We start from the raw sequence: 19,640 nt of genomic DNA on the forward strand, positions 1-19,640 counted from the left end.
CTTGGGGAGCCTAAAAAAAGAAAGACACTACAGGGGACACCAGGCTTTCACCCCTTGGTTCCTCATGGTGTGTGAGCTGTGCCAGCCATTTTCACTAGCAGTATGAACAAAGATTCTTTGCTGGCAGCTGTTACATTATGTTCATTTCCTGATGCTTCTCCTGGTGATTTTCATAGCTGTGCTTGTCAGACTGGAAGGTCCTTTACTTAAATGGCTGGACTTTAACCACTAGACTGTGTTTCTTCAGCCCAAAAGAGATGAAATGAGCCAAAACAAGCCTTCAGAGGATGCTGCAGAACAACACTATTTATGCAGCATCTGGAGAAGTCACAGATGTGGGACCCCCAAGTCCCCCATACAAGGTGGGAGCAATGAAGCACTTGGCATGTCATTGAGACTTCTCCTCAGTAACATTCTGGTGACTGTTCCCTGGTAGCCCACTGCAGATGTGTCTCTGACCATCACTTGGGAACAGTGGTGGCTGTGCAAGACCCCCAGTACTGCAGCCCTGAGGGTGCTGCGGGTGGTTTCTCCAGCACGGAGTGCACTGCCTGCATTCTGACGGATTGGAGAATTGGGGAGGAGGCTGGGATGCTCATGGAAAACAAGGCTCTCAGTGTCCCTTTACACTTGGTGGGTCAGGTTCCTCTCTCTCCTGCCGGTCATTCCTGACGAAGGGAGAGACCTTCTGCAGGAACAGGACCCCTAGGAATTTTCTTAGCCACCGCCCCTGCTGCCGCCTCTGCCAAGCATCTGAGCAATGCTCCATCAAGGGGAGAGGTTCTGCAAACGGCGTTGAGGTTTCAAATGTACCCACCCACCTGCCCCTACCACTGTGGGCTGCCCCCCGTGTTCCCCACAAGCCGTGGCTGATGCCCCCTGAGGCCCGTTCCGCTCGCCCCGGGCACACGCCGGGCAGCCCTCCCGGGGAGCCCGAGCGCCGCGGAAGCTGCTCGGAGCGGCGGATGCGGCGGGCACAGCCTCACTCACACCCAGAAATAGCCTGAGACGCGCAGACCCCGCACCCAGGCGTTCTGCCGGCAGCTCCCCGCCCGCTCCCCGCTCCGAGCGCCGGGGCCGCCGCCTCGCCCCCTCCTCCCCGCACGGATGCCGCGGGGCGCACGGTACGCAGAGCGGCGGGGGCTGCCCAAGCCCGTCTCGGGCCGGGAGGCGGCTGCGGCTCCCGGCACAGGCCCCGGGCCCGGCACGGTGAGGCGGGGGGAGCACCCGGGCACCGCAGCCCGCGGACCGCGGCCTCTCCGCCGCAGCGGGGCGGGCGGGGGGCGGGGCGGCGGCGGCCCCGGCCCCTTCCCCTGCCGGTGCCGGTGCCGGGCCCGGGCCGCTGCCGGGCAGCCCGAGGCGACCGCGGGGAGGGGAGGAGGGAGGCGGCGGGCGCAGGGCCCGGAGCGAGCGGGGCCGGTGCCCCCCAGCAGGTCAGTGCGGGGCGGGAGGCGGCGGCAGGACGGGAGCCGCGGTCCGGGCCGCGGGGCTCGGCTCCGGGGCGGCGGGGCTCCAGCGAGTGGGACTGCGGGGCAGGACGGACCCGGGGCAGGACCCGGCGGTGCGGTGGATGGGGTGCGCGGGAAGCGTGCGTGGGACCGACCCGGGCCTGCCCACGCCGAGCTGCGCCTGCCGGCTGCGACTGCGGCGGGGGATGCTCGCTGGGCGGGTAAGGCAGCATCTCCTCGGGCAGCCCTGGGACAGCTCGCCAGGGCCGTTCTGCGGCTCCGGGAGGCACGGACGTGTTTGGGTCGGTGTTGTGGGAGATTTCTTGGGACTTGGCTCTGTTTAGACACTGTTTGCCCGCCTTTATCTTGGACCATGTACCAAAGCGTTTGTAACTAATGCTTGTGTCTGCCAGCCTGATGGGTGGCTGAGGCCCAGCAAGGCACAGGGGCTTCCCTGCGCTGCTGGAACAAGTTGGTGGCAGAAGCAGGGAGCAAGCCCCAGCCCCTCGGAGTCCCTCTCCCAATGCACTGGCCTATGCCACTGGCCTGTGATGGGAGATAAAATATCACTCCAACGCTGTGTCATGCCATGGCTTGTGCTCGTCCCCACGTCATCCTGGCCACAGAACTCTCCTTCTGGGAGCTACACCTGAGGGTGTTAGATATGCTTTGTGCTGGCAGGGGGAGGAGGGGGAACCTTCCCCCCATTTCTCCCTCCAGTTTTGTCATACTGATGATTTTGAGAGGGCTGGTAGGTCATTCTAATGCTCTGGCCAAGCTGCTCTCCCCCAGTTTTCAACTTCATCCAGGTTTGTCCATGGATGAAGGCCCTGCCTTCTCCCTTGCGTGCTTCCCCATTCTCACTAGCAGCACAGTGGGTTTGCTATTCAGAAACCTTCTGAACAGAAGGAGTGTTTTCCAGGAGAATGAGAGAGAGAGAGACCTTTGTCTGGCTGACAGATGTTATTTCTGCATGAACATCTTTTTCCTTTTAACTGTTTAGCCACCATCTCCAGGACTGAGGTACATGCCAGCCTTTCCCCCTTTCAGAGAGTTCATGGGGGAGCAGGGTGTGAAGGGAAAACTGGGTGGGGAAACAAGGTATGAGAAAGCACTTTGCCCCATGTGGAGATTTACACAATTCTGTAGAACTGGTCAGGTTGCCTGTCTGAGCAGAAGAGAGACAGCAAAATATGCTGTTTGGGAGAAAAGGTGCTGTTGTAGTGGTTTGCAGTATTTATTCAGAGAGGAGAGGGGAGAAAGTGGGAAAAATAGGAAGCAGAAAGACTGACTCTGATACCAGACCAGAGCCTTGGCCTCGCTGCCTTCCCTGCTGCCCTGCAAAGTGGTGGTCAAGGCTGGGCAACAGATGGAGAGGGAAGCAGAAGCAGCTCCTTCAGGAAGGATTTGTCGAAAGTGTCCTGGCAAAGAGCCACTGGCAAACAAATAAGTAATAAATAAAAGCAGGGAGGCCACCAGCACCCTGCAGCCTCTGACTCCATAGCACATATGGGCTTTTCTGGCTTCCCTGTGAGCTTAAACCCTTGTCTTCTTCCCATGGCTCGAGCCTGGCTCCTGAAACTCCTCTCCAATGCCTTTCAGCTCCTTTTAATTTTTTTTTAAATTTATTTTTAAATTTCATTTTATGATAACATTTGAATTGCTCTTTAATGACTCTCCTCTTCAGAGCTTTCCCTGAGGTTAACTATTTCATCTCTGGTTTGGTGGCTGCTGACAATGGTAAGCATAGGGTGGTCCTGTGCAGGACAGAAATAGCAGTGCCTGCTGGGGATGCTGCTCAGGGGTGTGTGTAGGCCCTTGCAGGTAAATACTGTCCTCTTCCCATGCAGAGTCTTCTGGCCCATGGGAACATAAGGCAGATTTCAGCACAGCTTGAGAGCCTGCATCTGCACAGTTGTAAAAGTGCAGATGAGTGTCTCTGGTTTAAAATATTCCTTGCAGGAAATACTCTTAAGAGACTTCGAGAGCTTTCCGAAAACATGAAGAAGATGGAGAAATGTTTTTAACACCCACAAGTGAATTCAATTGATATTAAACTAATCAATCACCTAAGCTCCTTGGCAAACATCAGTGTGCTATGCAAATGCTGACTCCTCCTCGAGTCCTACAAACACCAAAGCCTTCTACTATTGTCATTCCTGTGTTTCTTACTTACTTTAGTTGCTGTAAATATATTTTGTGTACTGAACCCTAAGATCGAAGAAAATGTTGAATTGCTGATGCACTGTGCTCAGAGCAAAAGCAGGTTTGCTTTGAGATTATTTCAGGAGAAGCAGCTCCAGTCCTAATTTCCTTCAGCCATGGCTTGAACGCATTCAGTCCCTTACCAGGTGTGACAAGAGAATTTAGAGCTTAAAAGATCCCACTTGGCATCTACCTGCACTTTGAGGTCCCTAAATATCCTTTCAAAGCTTGTTTGAAGTTACTGCTTCAAATGTGTCTGAGACTAGTAATTAGGCTGTGATCACACCTTGGTATTAGGTGTGGACAATGTCAGCAGTTTGCTCAGGCTATTACTGCAACAATGGGACAGACAGAGAGCTGTGCACACCCTTCCCATCACCCGGGGCACTATTGTTGCTGGTTAATGGGTGAGAAAGGGCAAGTCCTCCTGGGTCTCTCTGCGGAGTAGCTTGGTGAGGGGCACAGATTTACCTCTCCCAGCCTGCTGCCCTTGTCCCTATGTCACCCTCACCTAACATAATGTTGTCCAGTCTCTGAGGAGCATGAACACCATTGTATGGAAACATTCCAACACTGGAATCAGTTGTTTAGTTCCAAGCAGAATCCCCATGAGAAGCTGGGGTTACCATTTTGACCAAGGAAGGGCTCCTTGCAGTCATAGTTTGATCTTAAATAAAGATGTGTTTAAAATGGAGTACTGGAGCAGGGAAATTCAGTGCTCCTGTTCAGTGGGAGGTGTGTGAAAACTTTGGGTGACCTGATCCCCCCTCCCCAGCACCAGTCTTGTGTCTTGTCATCCACAGATTTGTGGGTGAACAGAGAAGAAGGCAGGATCTGAACAAAGACAAGCTCCACTGCACCCCCAAGTGCAAAAAGGCAGCTTGTGAGAGGTGGAAAAATATGTCATCATGTAATTTTGAGTTCCTCTAACAGAGATAGGAAAGTGCTCTGGCCCTGCTTCACTGGAAAATGCTGGTAGGAGACAGCTGGAGAAGGAGGTGATGGAGATTGAGACCATGAGCCCCTTAATGTGCTGTATTGGATGGGCAAGGGGAGACCAAAATTCAGAGAAGCTGGGGGTGCAGGAGTTAGGGCAAAGAACAGTTTTGGAAATGTAGCTGGGGAGTGGCTCCCAGCTGTTGCCCAAAGTGAGCCTGTGGTATCCTGGGCCAAGCTCTGGGGCCTCTGCATTAGCCAAGCCAAGGTGATCCTGTCAGAGGAGTGCTCTTACCCGTGCAGCAAGGTGTCCACACTAAGATGACACACCAGGGAAGTGGCACAGGCTGAGGTGCTGAGATTGTGTGAGGGGTGGCAAGCTGGGGGGTGACTCCTGAGTCATGAAAAGTGGCTGGCCAGGGACCACAGGCACCTGTGCAGCTAGGATCCCAGCCAGCACTGGGACAGCCTCTAGTAACATGGGGCGTGGGACACACCTGGCTGGAGGATCTGGTTCCAACAGCAGGTAGGGATGGTCTTCTTGGCATGGCTGTGGTTTGGAGCACAATATTCATACTTTGAGATACTCAAAACCTGCCTGGACACAGCTCTGAGGAACCTCTTCTAGCTCACAGTACTTTGAGAAGGAAGGCAGGACTACATGCCCTCCCTTCATCCTCAGTGCTTCTGAGCTTATTTGTCCTGTCTTCTGACAAATTCAGTCACCGTGGGGTAATCCCCAAGGCAGCATTAAAGATATGACCAGAAGCTGAAGTTTGCCTAGCTTCCCTTTGTCTGCAGGCAGCATTCTGGAGGTTTCTACAAGACTAGGAGACTGCCAGGGCTTGCAGACTCCAGGCTGAGGACATGCACTGTTCATTGTGTTTCTGGGCTGATTTTCTCAGGGAGGGCAGAACTATGTGGAAGTGTAATGGCAAAGAGGACAGAAAAATGAACCAAACTTTATAGACTTCAGAGCAGACTTGGTCTGTGCCTTGTTTGGCTCTTGACCTGCTGCTGAAGAGGACGGATGAATTAAAGTCAGGACTAAGTTAATGATCAGAAAGCCACGACCCAAGTACCTGTTTTTAATCTTGCTGTGTTTGTACACTTCTGCTCTTTTCCTAAGGACAAGTTGATTCTCACTGATGAGCATGATGTGATGCTTAGGGCTGAGCAGGAGGCTGCACTGTGCTTAAGTGGGTGGGTTTATAGCTAACATATGGTTTTTTAAATACTTAATGTCTATATTTCTTGCATTACAAAATGGTGAGTGATGCATTTCTTACTAGATATCACTTAAATATCTATTATAAATTTGGTCCAGCTGTACTTCGATGGAAAATGCAGTCCAATTGAAAATGCAGAATGTGAGCATTTAAAAGGTGGTTTCTATTTGGTTAAATAAAACTGCTTAAAATGTATGAGTCCACAAAAGAAAAGAGAATAAGTTTATAAAGACATTTTTTTATATCTGTAATGAATTTTACAATACTATACTGCTATACTATATTGTATTATTATAATACTGTGTCATAGAAACAAAATTTTATTATAGGAGATACAAAATATAGCCAGTGATATAATCTGATTATTTTTGACATTTAAGAATTCAGTACTAGTAGAGATTATCCTCTCACAGTTCATCTTCATTAGGCTTTGAAAGGGAACCAGGCTTTCCTGCATTAACCTGCAGTAATTTTTCAGAACTTTTACTAAACAAATCCGTGTACTAAGTTAATAGAAACGTTTTTTCCCCTCTACTTTCAAGAAAGGTTGTGGCTGTCAGAGCCACTTTTGCAGTTCATCAGGCTTTAGCTCCAGGTTCTCAGCCACTGAGCAGATCTGGCAGCAAGGACATGCTGCATGAATTTCTAGTGACTTATTTTTCACTGATGAGAGGGATCTGAGGTCTTATCATGTAGGTTTTAAGAACTTCCAGTTTTAAATTGGCTGTCTTTTTAATTTAAAAAGTTTTTAGTTCAGACAAAATCTGATTACTTTTCAGTCAGGTGTGTGTTTCCAAGAGCCATAATTCTTTTATTTGTTCTGGTTCCAAGTCTTCTTTATTGCTTTTTCCTTTCATATTACTGCTGCTAATCTTCTCATCAAGCAGTTTCACTTGATTTTTCTGTTGGGAGATTTTCATCAAGTTTAATATTCTTTTATCCAAGTTTTTAATTACTTATGTTTTCTTCCTAAAATTTCATCAATTTCTTCCTTCTTTAAAAACAAACAAAGGGAATATTAATAATAATTGTGGTAGTGGCTGTGTAACCTCCTTAGAATTATGCATTTTAGAGACTTTCATGTTTTGTTCAGTCATTTCAGGAGTCAGAGGATGGATGGCTTTGCAAATACAGTCCTCTGATACCCTACACATTGGGCTGGAAAAAGCTAGCTGTGGAAAACTTTAGTAACTGAGAGAAACCATGACCATGTCCTAGGTCTTGTCTTAGGTACATACATACACTTGGATGACTATAGCTCTGTGTCTGCTCCAGGTTTCAGGATTCCTTCATCCTGGCAGCCAAGTCTGAAGGACCAGCTGTTTATTTGGACAGTCCCTGAACAGAGTTAAACTTGAGGGGTTTCATTTCCTCCATTATGGGAAGGTGAATTTCCAGCCCTCCTAAAAGGCATGTTGCAGTTTTTTTCAGCAGAGAAGAGATGTCACTCCACATTTCTTTGGACCTTGTTTTTTTGCTTTTTGGGGGTGTTTTTGTTTGGTTTTGTTTGGGGTTTTTGTGTGTGTGTATGTGTAGTTTTGTTTGTTTGCTTTTAATAGGAAGTTTGTTTTTGTTGTTGTTGTTGTTGATTTTGTTTGTTTTGGTTTTGTTTTGTGGAAAATATCCTGGAGGCAGCATAAATTTCTGTACATGTGTAGCCTTAAAAGTCCAAGCTGGGAGCAATGCTTGGTATCCATCCACCTCCCCAGCTGCCCGTGGGAGTCCTCTGTGCCAGTGCTGTGTCCTCTCCACCCCCTGGGGCAGGAGAAGAGCTGCACAGCCATTTGATGGCACCCTGCTGACCCTTGGCTCCAGCGCTGTTCTCGGTGCTGCAGGCTGGTGTGCTCCCTGAACACCCTGAGGAGAGCTCTCTGTGCCTCAGAGCTCACTCACCTTGTCTGAGAGGTAGAAAGCAGGGAGAGTGTTTGTTCCAGCAGCTATCTCCCCCCTGATTGAACAGAGCTAAGCTGGGGAGTGGGTTTTGTGGCCATGTCCTGTGTGTGGCCAGCCTGGTGCTCTGCACAGCAGCAGCGCTGTTGGAGCTCTCGGGTTCAGTCTGGTCCTGCAGCTCATTTAGCACTGGATCCCTCTCTGACATGGTGAGCATTAGGAGGAGCCTTTCCAGTGTTCTTCTGTGGCTCCTCACACCTGGCTTTTGTTACTTCTTGGGCCCCACCCTCCAGCATGACATTCATGTGCCCTGTGGCAGAGCTGTGCTGCCAGGAGAAGCATGGAAAGCAGCTGGGCAGGGTTTGGAGACCAGTGTGTCCTGCAGGTATCAGTGTATTCTCAGGGAAGGAGCAACAGTGTGGGATTCAGCTTCACTTAAATGTTGGTGCCCACCACTCTGGGCTGCCTGTTCAGAGCTCTGCTCACCCTCCCAGAGCTGTGGTTGGCACAAGGATGTTGGGATGAGCCAGAACCTCCATAGCATCTGTGGTAGTACAGATTTCTGTCTCTAGTGAGTGCAGGTGTGCTGCTGGCAGTAGTGGAGCAGAGGGGTATTTCACCGCAGGGTGTGTTCATGCTTTACTGGAAGTGCTGGTTGCTCCAGGGAGGTGGCAGCTGTGCTGAGGCCTCATGCATTCACACTTTGCATTTTCCCAAACTGGCTGGAGGTGTTTCCAGGTGGGGAGATGCTTCCCAGGGCAGGGACAGCAGCTATGAAGCACTGTGAGCACCAAAGTGCCCCTTATGTCAGTCATATAGTGGATGAGGAGGTAACAAGTACTAACTACTTGTTAGTACTGCAAAGGCTGAATGTGGGATCAGGTTCTCAGGGTGCTCAGTGCAGAGCCACAGTACATGGTGGCAAGTTGGGATATGCTGGGTGGGGATGCAGGAAGCGAGAACAGCATATACAAAGCCAGGCATAAAGCAGGAGCCTTGTCTAGGACTGGGCCAGGATACCCAGCCATTCCACAAACAACTCCATTTCAATGCTGCATCCCCAAACATCTCTTCCAAAATGGACACAGAGCCTGTCTGTTTCCTAGTTGTGACAGGGCCTCAAGGGCTGCTGGGCTGTGGAGAGGCTTGCAGTGGCTCTTGCTGGGACACTAATGCCTGCAGGGTGGGGGCATCAGAGAGAAAGATACCATCCTGCTAACACTGGGTCCCCAAATCTCTTCATCCAGCTGTATTCCTAGTGCTGGCTCTGCTGTACCCAAACCACCCTGGAAGGACAAGGAGGCATGAACTTGGGGAGGTTTGTTTTGCAGTCATCTTCTGCAGTGCCTCATGTTTACTTTGCCAGTCTTTTCTGGTCCATGTGAGCAGTGTTTCTGTGGAGGGCAGGGGGTGGCTGCTTGAGGACCCTGTACTGCGGCAGAGTGGACAAATCAGCACAGGGGGTGTCAGCCCTTCCTTGAGCTGCCTGTGTGGCCCTGTGTGCAGGGAAGGTAGGCTTGTGAACTCAGGGACAATGTCTCTGCTTTCCCTGATTGTAGACAGCCTTTTTCTAAGGCTGAATTGCTCATGAAGCATCTCTGATGGTGCCTTTTGGATGCAGCCCCCCCAGCCAACCTGCCAGGCTGGGCTGGCAGCCCCTATGCAGTGTTGTGTTGTGTGCTCTTGCAGCAGGAAACGCTTGCAGGTCGCTCTGTGTGCACCCCGCTGCCAGATCTGCCATCTGTCTCATCCTCTGGGCGATGCTGTGCCTCCCAGCCTACGGCTTCTCTTCTCCCCGTGCCTTGTCCCTTACCCAGCCTGGCTGCTGTACATGTCCAGATGTGACACTTCCTTCTCTGCCTGAAGGGGAAAAAAACCCATTTCTTGTGTTTTTCTCCATCACATCTGTCACTCCCAGCACGCCTTGCGCTGGTGTGAGCAGCTGCTAGCCAGTGGGTATGGGCAGAACAGGGCAAGACAGCAGCACAGTGGGTGCAGGAGGTGCCAGCCTGCAGCTCTGGCACTACAGAGTCTGTTTGCTGAGCATCTGTGGCACATTCATCCCCTGTGCTGGGCCACCTGCCTGTGATAGGTGTGAATTGGGGAGGGCATCATGAACCCCAGTTCTTGTCCCAAAAGTCCTATGATTTCCTTCTTACCTCTGGTGCTCCAGGGCCATTTGACTCCCCAGATCCTTTCCATAGAGGAGACGAGAGCATCGTGGTGGGTGTGATGGGCTGCCTGCTCTGCTCTGCTTGGCTCTGCTGTGCACTGCAGCAGGTACATGATTGTAACTGTGCTTAGGTGTTGTGGGCAAGGGGAATTCCTCGGGAAAATGCAAGTTAGGGGGACAAATCACCATACAAGAGCACCTGCCGCACTGGAAGGAGTTTGAAACAGTCATGCTTTGCAGAGCCACATGTGCCTGGGAGAGCTGCCTTCCATCCTGGCTGCAGCAGCTGCTTTCCTCTCATCTCCCCCAAAAGCTGTGTGGGCTGCAGAGACAACTGCATGAGTGCCCCAGCCAGCAGAGGAGAGTGACTACCTGCTCCCTCCACTTCCCCAGGATTGCCCTGCATGGTGTACACCATCAAAAGCTTTCCCTTCCCTTTGATGCACTATTGACTCAAACCAGTGTGCTGAGTGCTAATCCCTCTGGCACAGCTGGATGCAATGAGCGTGGCTGGATGTGACTGGCACAGCAGCTGCTGGGGCCATCCCCACTTGTGCAACCCACTCCTGCCAGCTCCCATGCTCACAGGGCAGTGTGATTCATCCCAGTCACATGGTGGCACCCAAATCTGTTAGGAAGCTGGGCAGAGGTGGGAGGAAAGCCTTGTCAAGGCCAAGATTATGCTTAGGCATGTGCAAGGCCAGTGGTTACGCTTATGGGCTCCCGCTACAGTCCAAACCTTACTCTGCTCTTGGCACCAAGCAAAGCCAATAGAAATGTTCTAGCTCTGCTCTAGATTTTAGATGCTCTAAAATCATATTTTGTGTGTGTGTGTGTGTGTGTGTGTGTGTAGTGTTATAATACACTGCTCTCAGGAAGAAGCTCCTGTACTTGCAGAGAGGGGAGCTTGGCAGGACAGGAGTGTTTCTTTGCTTCTGCGGCAGAGTCAGCTGTGGAGGATGATGTGACTGCTTGAAGATGGGGAGGGGTGAAGGGTGGAGAGGCTGGGGGCAGCCAGGCACCAGGGCATCCTGCAGAGCAGTGTGGAGGAAGGTGCACATCTGGATCTAGGAGAAGGGGATCAGGATAACCCTAGGACTGCCCATTGGCCCCTAGGAAGCTGTGTGATGAGGGGGCTTGGTGGGAGGGTGCTCCCTGTCAGGCAGCAGCAGGCTGGAATGGAGCAGAGCTGTGCACAGCATGAGTGCCAGGCCCTTGGTAGCACACCATGTGTGCTCACTCCACACTGCGCAGCAGGCTGATGGGCATCAGCTGTGAGGAGGGCTGGCTGGAGCTCAGCAGCTGAGAGCAGCTGCACAAGGGCTTGAAACGTGCCTGCTTTCTCCACCAACTCAGCAGTGCGGTCCCTGCCATCCCCAGGTGTGTCATGCTGTCCTGGCCAGGCTGGACACTGGGGTGCAAAGCCACCAGAACTGCCTGGCCCAAGCAGTGTGATGTTGAGCTTCCCAGTCTGCATCCCTTTCATGCACAATCCAACTCCTCTCCTTGCCAGTCTCCTTCCCTCTGCCCTCAGCTGGAGTTCCCTCAGGTGATGGCTCCAGCTGAGCTGGCTGCTCCCATGGCTAACAGTATCTGCAGCAGGTGGCTTTATCAAAGGCATCAGATGAGCCTCCCAAAGCTCCCTGCTCCCCAAACAGTGGAAGGGACTTGGGGAAGAAAGAGTGGCCTTTTCCCTATTTCCATCCTGTCTTGTTCCCCATCTCCAGGAACCAAAGTGCACCTGGCACCTTGTGGCATTGTGAAAGATGCCTGTGACTCATGGTGACAGCTTCAGTCTGGGCCCTGACCAAGGCACAGCCACTCCTGGTTTCTGTACAGGTTTCCACAAGGGAGTGTTTTTCCCAGTAAAGGTTGCACTTTTCCTTCACAAAGACCTTAAAATCCTGTGTGAGCACTGTAACCTGGGTGGCAGAAGAAGCAATCTGCCTGTAATGCCTGACATCCCACCACAGTTGCTGCCTTGCTGAAAGGTATCTTCCTTGGTCTTCAGTGCAAAATGGGAGCTGCCTCTGCAAAATGGGCTGTGCATGGGGGCACATGCTGTGGTCTTGGAGCTGGCAGGCAGTAAGGAACCCAGAGATACCCTTTGCAGGAAAGTTCATGCCCTTCTCTAGGTCTGGCTGCTGCCATGTCCCTCAGTCACAGGCAGCCGGGGCTGGGAGTTGTTCTCATCTGCATGTATCATCATTAATTAATTGCAAGTGCAGGTGTTGCTCTGGGGACTCTGAACAGCATGCAGCAGCCCAGCTTGGAGCAGGGATCTGATGACACCAGTCTCTTTACTGTTTTCCTGAAATACTGTTTTTCTGAATGGATGTATGTGTTCATGTGTGTAGATTAACTGGGAACCCTGGGATGGTACCCTTCCCGTTTCCCACATGTGAGCTACCTGGGTCTCCATTCCCTGAAGTCAACTCTGACTTTGTCATAGTATCATACAAAAGTTTGGGTTGAAAGGGATCTTTAAATATCTTCTAGTCCAATGCCCCTGCAATGAGCATGGACATCTTCAACTTGAAGAGGTTGCCCACAGCCCTGTCCAACCTGACCTTGAATGTTTACAGGGATGGGGCATCTGCCACCTGTGTGGGCAACTTTTACCAGTGTTTCACCATCCTCAACTTAGAAAATTTCTTTCTTATATCTAGTCTGAATCTACCCTCTTATAGTTTAAAACTATGTCACTACAAGGTCTATTAAAAAGCCTGTTCCCATCTTTGTTATAAGGCCCCTTTCCTATCTCTCTGCTCCCAGCCATCACCTACCATTAGCACCCTGCTCTCTGCTTGGTTGGTCCTGGTCCAGGTAATCCTTGTGCTGAGGAGTGCTGATTTAAGTTTTATCAGAGGACAAAGGGTGCGCGATTCTCTGGGGAGCTTGCAGCCCCATTGGCTCATGTTTGCTTGGTGCATTGCACACACAAAATGTGGTGTGAGGGGCTGTGTGCACAGCAGGAGAGTGAAATGCAAACCAAATATGGGTTAGAGCCAACCTGCACTGGCAGCTTAGTCAAATGTGGCAAAAATGGCTGGGGGTGGAATAAATAAATTCCGCTCCGATTCTTCCTTCCTAGTCTCAGTGTGCTGGCTCCAGCAGCCGCTGGCTTGCACATGTGTGGAGGAGGCTGGAGAAGCGCTGCTCCCTGCACAGCATCTCCCACACACTGGCCTAAACAAATCTCCCTGGCTGTAGATCTCCCTGTAAGCACAGTTTGCTCATGGTTGCCTGGGGTTTGGCTTTATTCTGCAAGGAGCACTGCAGTAAGTCAGCGTTGGTCTGCTCGGTCCTCAGCACACCTGCAGGAGGAGGGGTTTATGCAGGTGGGTGTTTGGAAGGCTGCAGCCATTGTCCTGCAGAGTCCCAAGGGGACAGGGATGCTTTCCCATTCAAAAACTTATGGAACTTGGTCTAAGTGCCAAAAACCCGCCCTGCGTGGTGGTGCTGGGGAAGAAGGGGAGGGCAGGGAGCTGTGGATGATGAGGCAGCCACCACAGGGACACATAGCAGGGGAGGGGTATGTGTTGGTTTCAGGTGAGTCCCTGGGGCAGCATGACCCTGCACAGGGTTTCCGGAAGGTAGTGGCAACCTGCCAATCCTTAGTGCAGAAAAACTTGCTTAGCTCCCCAAAATGGGGCCAGTCTCAGACTCCTAGTGCATTATGTTATTTAGATGAACAGTGTTGGCAGGGCAGATTGGGAATGGTGAAGCACTGGGGGTAGGAGCAGCAGTGCCAAAGGCAGGCTCACCACTGAGGGGAAGGACCTCACTGTGGGGTTTGCACCCCCAGGGCCTGGGTGGGCTCATGGGTTGGCTCTTTCCCCAGCCTTCCTGGCCAGGCTGGCAGTGAGCCTAGCCTGGCTTTGCACTCCTCAGTGAGAGAGCAGTGCCAGAGCTTACTGATAGTGAGGGTGAAATTTATGTGTACCATTTTTAAGCAGGTTTTTCTTTAGCAGTCATGCACTCACATTCATTTTCTCATTGAGTGGTGGGTATGTGTGCGAGATGGAGTAGAACAATGAAACATGAGTCCTCATGACCTCTCCGAGTGATCCATTGGCAATGACAAAATTAATATATGAGCAGGTGCTTTTTTACCTCTTAAGGGTCATCTGTTGCTGCAGAATGGTTCTTTACCTCCAAACCTTACTAACCCCAGTCTCCATAGCCCACAAGCCTTGTATGCTCCTTCTTGTTTGAAAGATGGATCTGATTTGCAACTGGCTAATAGAGCAAGCTGGTGTATGTTCATGGCCTGCTGGTGATAGGATGGGGTCTTCTGCTGGAGGGTTGTCTGTCTTGTATCCTGACAGGGTGTGAGCACAGCATTCACACCAGTGTCAATGAGCCCTGCCCAGGGATGCTGCTGCCCACATGTGTTCACCTCACAGACCATGAGCAGCCAGATCCTCTCTTTGCTTTTTGGATCTTGAGGCCATTAATCTTAAGAGGGAAGGTTGAAAGGAGAGCTAGGGAGGAATGCCTTGGGCCTCTGTGGTGTTTTGGAGGGCTGTGTCTCTGGTCTCATGCCCTCTGTGCTCATACCCCTTGGGGACACACATGACCTATGGTGTGCCTGTTCTCCCAAGCTACAGTAATGGAGAGGTCACCATGCCCTGTGATGCCAAAACTGCTGGGGTGTGTGCTGAGCTCAGTGCAGGCTGTTGATGAGCCTTTTCCCTGAAGTCCTGAGGTACTTGGTTAGCCATGCTGAGTAAGTGGCAGTGGCTCGGGTTTCCTGCCCTCCCTGTCACTGCAGTCCTGCAAGGTCGGTCACTGCAGTCCTGCAGAGTGGGATGCTGGAGGTTTCCTGCCTGCCTGGTCCTGTGCACACCAGGGCATGAACCTGATCTCCCTGTTTCAGCAGTCCTTGATTTTCCTTTCCACAGCCCAGCCACAATCTACTTGTAGTGGAAGAAGGATGTAGAGGCGTAGCACAGATGTTTGTTTTCTAGGTCCGGGTCCTCAGCCTGGCTTTTCTGTGTGGCCACGCACAGAAACGCTCCACCAACAGCCCCATGCCCTGGCTGCCCTCTGGCCAGCCAGAGTCAGTAATCCCACCTGTTCCAGAGGAGGATGCTGAGGCTGGATGAGCGTAGGCATGCTGGGAAACCCAGCTTAGTCATCTCAATGCTCCCAAGACTTGTTTTGATGTTTTGCTACTCCAGCTGTCCGTGAATCCCCCAGCAAATGAGTTTGCTGGCAGGATGCTTCAAGGGAAGACAAATTATGAAAAATTGCATTCACATAAAAGACATGCCTTATTTTTAATTGGAAATCTGATTCTCTGGATTAGTGCCCACCCAACCGGAGAGAAGAAACATATGCTGATGTATCAACAAAACAAAGGGGGCACTGAATATTCAAGGCAAAGCTTACACGCACTGAAAATGCTTCATAGAAATTATCCAGCAAATCAGTTTCAATGGCAAATCTCATGCATTCACAGGCCACAAAGAGAAGAAGGAATTGCTCTACATGTTTTCTGACTTTTTCTGACCCTGTTTTAGTATCTTCTCTCTAAGTAAGACCTATAATGGACAGACCATATATCAAAATTTCTGCCTTTATCTTATTGCTTCATTTTCCCACCTGCAATCCTGTACACACCTGTGTTTCTTGATTAGTCCATTGCTGTCACTTCTCCAGGACTGTGGCTGCTCTGAAGGACATCTGTCTGTGGTTGGCATCTAGAGGCCCTGCCTCATACACAGCTAATGGGAAGCTGTCCTGACACCTTCTGGAGCTGACACCTATCCAGCTCTGTTATTCACAACAGTATTTGTTCCTTTGGCCTGTAAAGATTGGGAAAAGCACAATGGCAGTGGCGTAGCAGGGAGCAAGAACTGGTTTGATGATGCTGTGGATTTTGTTGAATCCTTCAGATACTATTGGAAAGTGATATTTCAAAATGCTGAATTTTCTCATTTTTTTGATGTGAAAATTGAGCTTAGGCGTTTCAACAATTACTTTAATGACCTGCAGTGTCCCTGTGATTTCTCATTCTGTATACCAAAAAACTTACCTCTCCAACCAGAGGGAGTTCGAACATGTTCTATAAGTCTGAATTTAAGCTGTTCTTGGTGCATGTGAGCAGAAATCTCCTCTCACTGTTTCTGCTGCATGCTGTTCCTAGAACATATACATTATTTACTTTTAGCTGGTTGCCCCCAATAGTTATTTTAATGGTAACATTGCAGCTATATAATTTGCATAAGCTTTTCTGAGAGCAGCACCATAAACGGTGAGACTAGCTGGAACAAATGATCAGAAAAGTAGTGATTTGGGTATTTAGAGGAGAGTTTCTGTGGCTATCTGGTAATGAAAGGAGCAGCAAAAGGTGTCAGGAGAGTGGCTTGAGATCAGGTTCAGAGGAGCTGTGATACACTGCAAAATCTGTGCTTATAGCCTGAGCATGACATGATGGCTCCTTTGAACTCCTTTGGAGTTGGAGGTGCTTAAGAGAGAGGGGACAGAGCTGGATTGGGTCTTCAAGTATTTTCTGCTCCTGAAATTTGTCTGTGCAGTCTGGCATTGTATGGGCAGTGCTGTGTGGAGATAAATGAGCTGGTTGGGCTGGAAGGGTGAAGGCTTGCATTTGAGAGCTTTCTGGGCAGAATAGCTGGGAGCAGGAGATGCTAACACCATCTCCAGGAGGAACCCATTGCTTTTGGCCACCAGGAGCAAAATATCTGATACGGGAAAGAAAGGGAGAGCAACGAGGACTTGATAGAGAAACACAACTTGTACAGATCCCTGTGAAAATCCCCCTCACCCTACCATCCCTGACAGGATGTTCCTCCTACAAGCGTGAAGCTGGTGCCTAGAAACAAGCTGCAGGATCTTCTTCCTGTGTAGTGGAGTGGTGGTGACAGAGAAAGGACTCTGAAGTTGCTAAGGGTCTCCTTGTTTGTTTGCTGATGGTCTAACAGCTCCTCGGTCAGAGACACGCTCTCCTTGTTAACGAAAAGGCAGTGAATTATTTAGCAGCTGAAAATGCCAGATGGCAGTGGCTCTGCTGCTTACAGGAGGAGGGGAGAGAGAGAGAGACATGCACATGGTGAGGAACAGATTGAGAGCATTGCCATAGCAAAGAGCAGACCCTGGCTAGAGGTCCTGGTGGCCCAGGTGACAAGCAGGAGGCAGGCAAGCCAGGGCAAACAGCTGCTGCTTGCCAGAGTAGCTCCCTCACTTCTTATAGGTCTCTTGTAGAGGTCCCGTGTCAGGGGTCATTACCCTGATGGGACCACACTGGCCCTTGAAGTACAGGACTCCCAGCCATGGCTGAGAGACAGGCTGTGACTGAGGGCACTGCAGAGAGGCTTTGCCAGCCTGTCCATCCATCCATCCATCCATCCATCCATCCATCCATCCATCCATCCATCCATCCATCCATCCATCCATCCATCCATCCTCCTACCTGTGGGGTGGAAGTATCAGCCCCAAGTCTACTGGGATGCCCTTTGGCTCAGGTGACATTGCACCATATGCACAGGAAAAGGGACTGAAACATGTCTGTATGTCCTGGGGAACTTGGTGCCTGTAACTCAGCAGCTTCTGACACCCCTTCAAGACATCTATGCAGGTAGTCAGATGCCAGCCTAATATTGTAGTGGGGTGAGACTTAAGCTCTTCTGGGCTCATAGCCTTGCTCCAATCATCCCAGCCACTGTTAGGCTTCCAGTGGAGATTTTTCTTTGGGCTTTGGGATGGAATTTATGCTTCAGAAATGAAGAAAATTGCAGGTCACCTTTTTTTTTTTTCTTTTTTCTTTTTTTTGGTCAACTCTTGTGTTTTAAAACCTCCCTCATCCTCAGTTTTTTCTTTCCCTGGATGAGGAGGTTAAAGAGAGTCAGTGTCTCAGGCATGTAACATATGTCAGCTCCTGCACCAGCACTCCTGTCCTGCCCACTCTGGTCAGCTGAGGGTTGAGGGTTCCTCATGGGCTCCTCATGAACTTTAGGACAGGACTAATCTCCTTCTTTTGAACTTTAGGGCATGATTCCTCAAGCAGCAAACTGCAAGGTCTAAGAGAGAGAGGCTGAAGCCACAGCCATGCATATAAAATCACATGCTACTGTAGCCCCCCATCTATCACACTGACACAGCACAAGTAAATGTTTCCCAACAAGAGCAAATCTGTGTAGAGCTTAGGAATACCCCCTTTCTAAGCCAAGTAATTTTCTGTGCGCTGTCTCTGTGCTCCCCAAGGACCTCTCAATTAGGCTTCCTTTGGTGTTGAAGAAGATTTGATCTTGTTTGGTCTTGGTGGCAAAAACTGCCATAAACACTTTGTGTCTCCACATCCCTGGAGGTCCCATCTGTCTTTGTTTGCATTCTCCTCCACTGCTTAATCAAACCATGGGTCCTGTTTCTCTTCCTCCACCCTGTTCATGTGGGCTTTAAGCAGCCTCCAGCAGGGATTACCTGGTGCTAGGTGACTGCAGGGACTGTAGCCAGGTCTCCGTTGTAGCTGGAATATAGATGGAAAGGAAGGAGAGGAACGGATGCTCAGTGGCTTGAATGCAAAGCTCCCAGGATTACATGTTGTAAACCACTCTTGAGTTCTCACATAGCCTTTGCACTGGTCACAATATACTGACTCCAATATATTGTGCCCATCATGTCTGCAAGGCAAGGCACTTATATAGCTCCTTATGAACTTCAGGCAGGCCTGAAAATGTTCTTGTCAGGTGCACAAGTTCCTGAGAATAGGGATGTAGAATAATTGTGGTTGGAAGGGCCCCCTTGGAGGTCATTGATAAAAGCCCTTGCTCAGGGCCCAGGCCAGGAAATATTTGGCTGCTCAAGGCCTCCAACGTCTGGATCGTCTACCACAGACAGCTGTTCTTCTCTGAAGGCCATGCAGCTCTTCAGGCATGAGAAGCAGCTGGATAAAGGTGTTGAAGGTGACTCCAAAGCACAGAGGGAGGACAGGCACGTGAGAACATGAGACTCTGGCCCCCTTGTCCCCACCCCATGTTTGTTGGTGTTTGCTATGCTGATTCCCTCTCCTGATCTTTGAATGGTGGGTGCAGCAGCCATTTGGTACTGTCCTGTGGCATCCCTATGAGTAACAGACTGCCATGCTGGCTGCTGCAGGGTACTCCTTCTCAGGGGTTCTAGGCAGGTTTGAAGAGGATCCTCTCCTACCTAAAGCATGGTGGTAGGAAAGGTTTTGGAAAAAAGCCACAGTGTTGGCCATTAGTGGCCTTTAAGTGTCTCCTGGCAGTGAGGACTGTAACCTATGGTATCAGCTCCTGGGGAAGGTGGTGGGAAGCCTGACACTCAGGGTTTTGAGAAGCTAACTCTTCAGAAGAGATCAAGATATCTTGGGAGGAGCAGTTCTGCTTAGATGGAAAGATGAAAGGGAAGTCCTCTAACTCCTGAGTCACACAGATGATGGTGCTGGAGCAGGACAGCAGGCTTAGGGATATTCCATAGGAAATAGATACCTGGCTGTGGGGAAAGAAGCAAGTGCAGCCCCAGCAGCCCAGTTGTCAATATTATCATTGCTGGTTTTTTTCAGAAATTCAAACAAATGCTTCAGCTTCTTATTCCTGCCTGCTGACAATACCAGGGTGGCCATGACTCAACCCAGCTTCCAGGACTGAGGAGCAGAGGTGGTGAGAGACCTGTCTCAGGTATGACAGAGACAACCAAATAGCATGGGGTTTAATGGGGTGGGGAAAGGGCAGGAAGTAGCTGTGAGATTTCTTCAGCAACACCCTCTGCCTTGTG

General features: G+C 50.5%; 1 protein-coding gene across 4 annotated transcripts in view; it reads left to right on the forward strand.

Annotated features, from left to right (window-relative positions):
• The first annotated feature begins 911 nt into the window (after positions 1-911).
• Positions 912-19,640, forward strand: part of TMEM63C (transmembrane protein 63C) — a 32,216-nt gene continuing 13,487 nt past the window's right edge. The window contains exons 1-2 of one of the 4 annotated variants that reach the window (XM_036383968.2): positions 912-1,124; positions 19,429-19,543. The gene's annotated coding sequence lies outside the window, so the exon portion shown is untranslated. The other 3 variants (XM_036383969.2, XM_036383967.2, XM_036383970.2) reach the window with 3 other exon arrangements.

The sequence above is a fragment of the Molothrus ater genome, chromosome 6, assembly GCF_012460135.2.
Source record: "Molothrus ater isolate BHLD 08-10-18 breed brown headed cowbird chromosome 6, BPBGC_Mater_1.1, whole genome shotgun sequence".
Lineage (NCBI taxonomy): Eukaryota > Metazoa > Chordata > Aves > Passeriformes > Icteridae > Molothrus > Molothrus ater.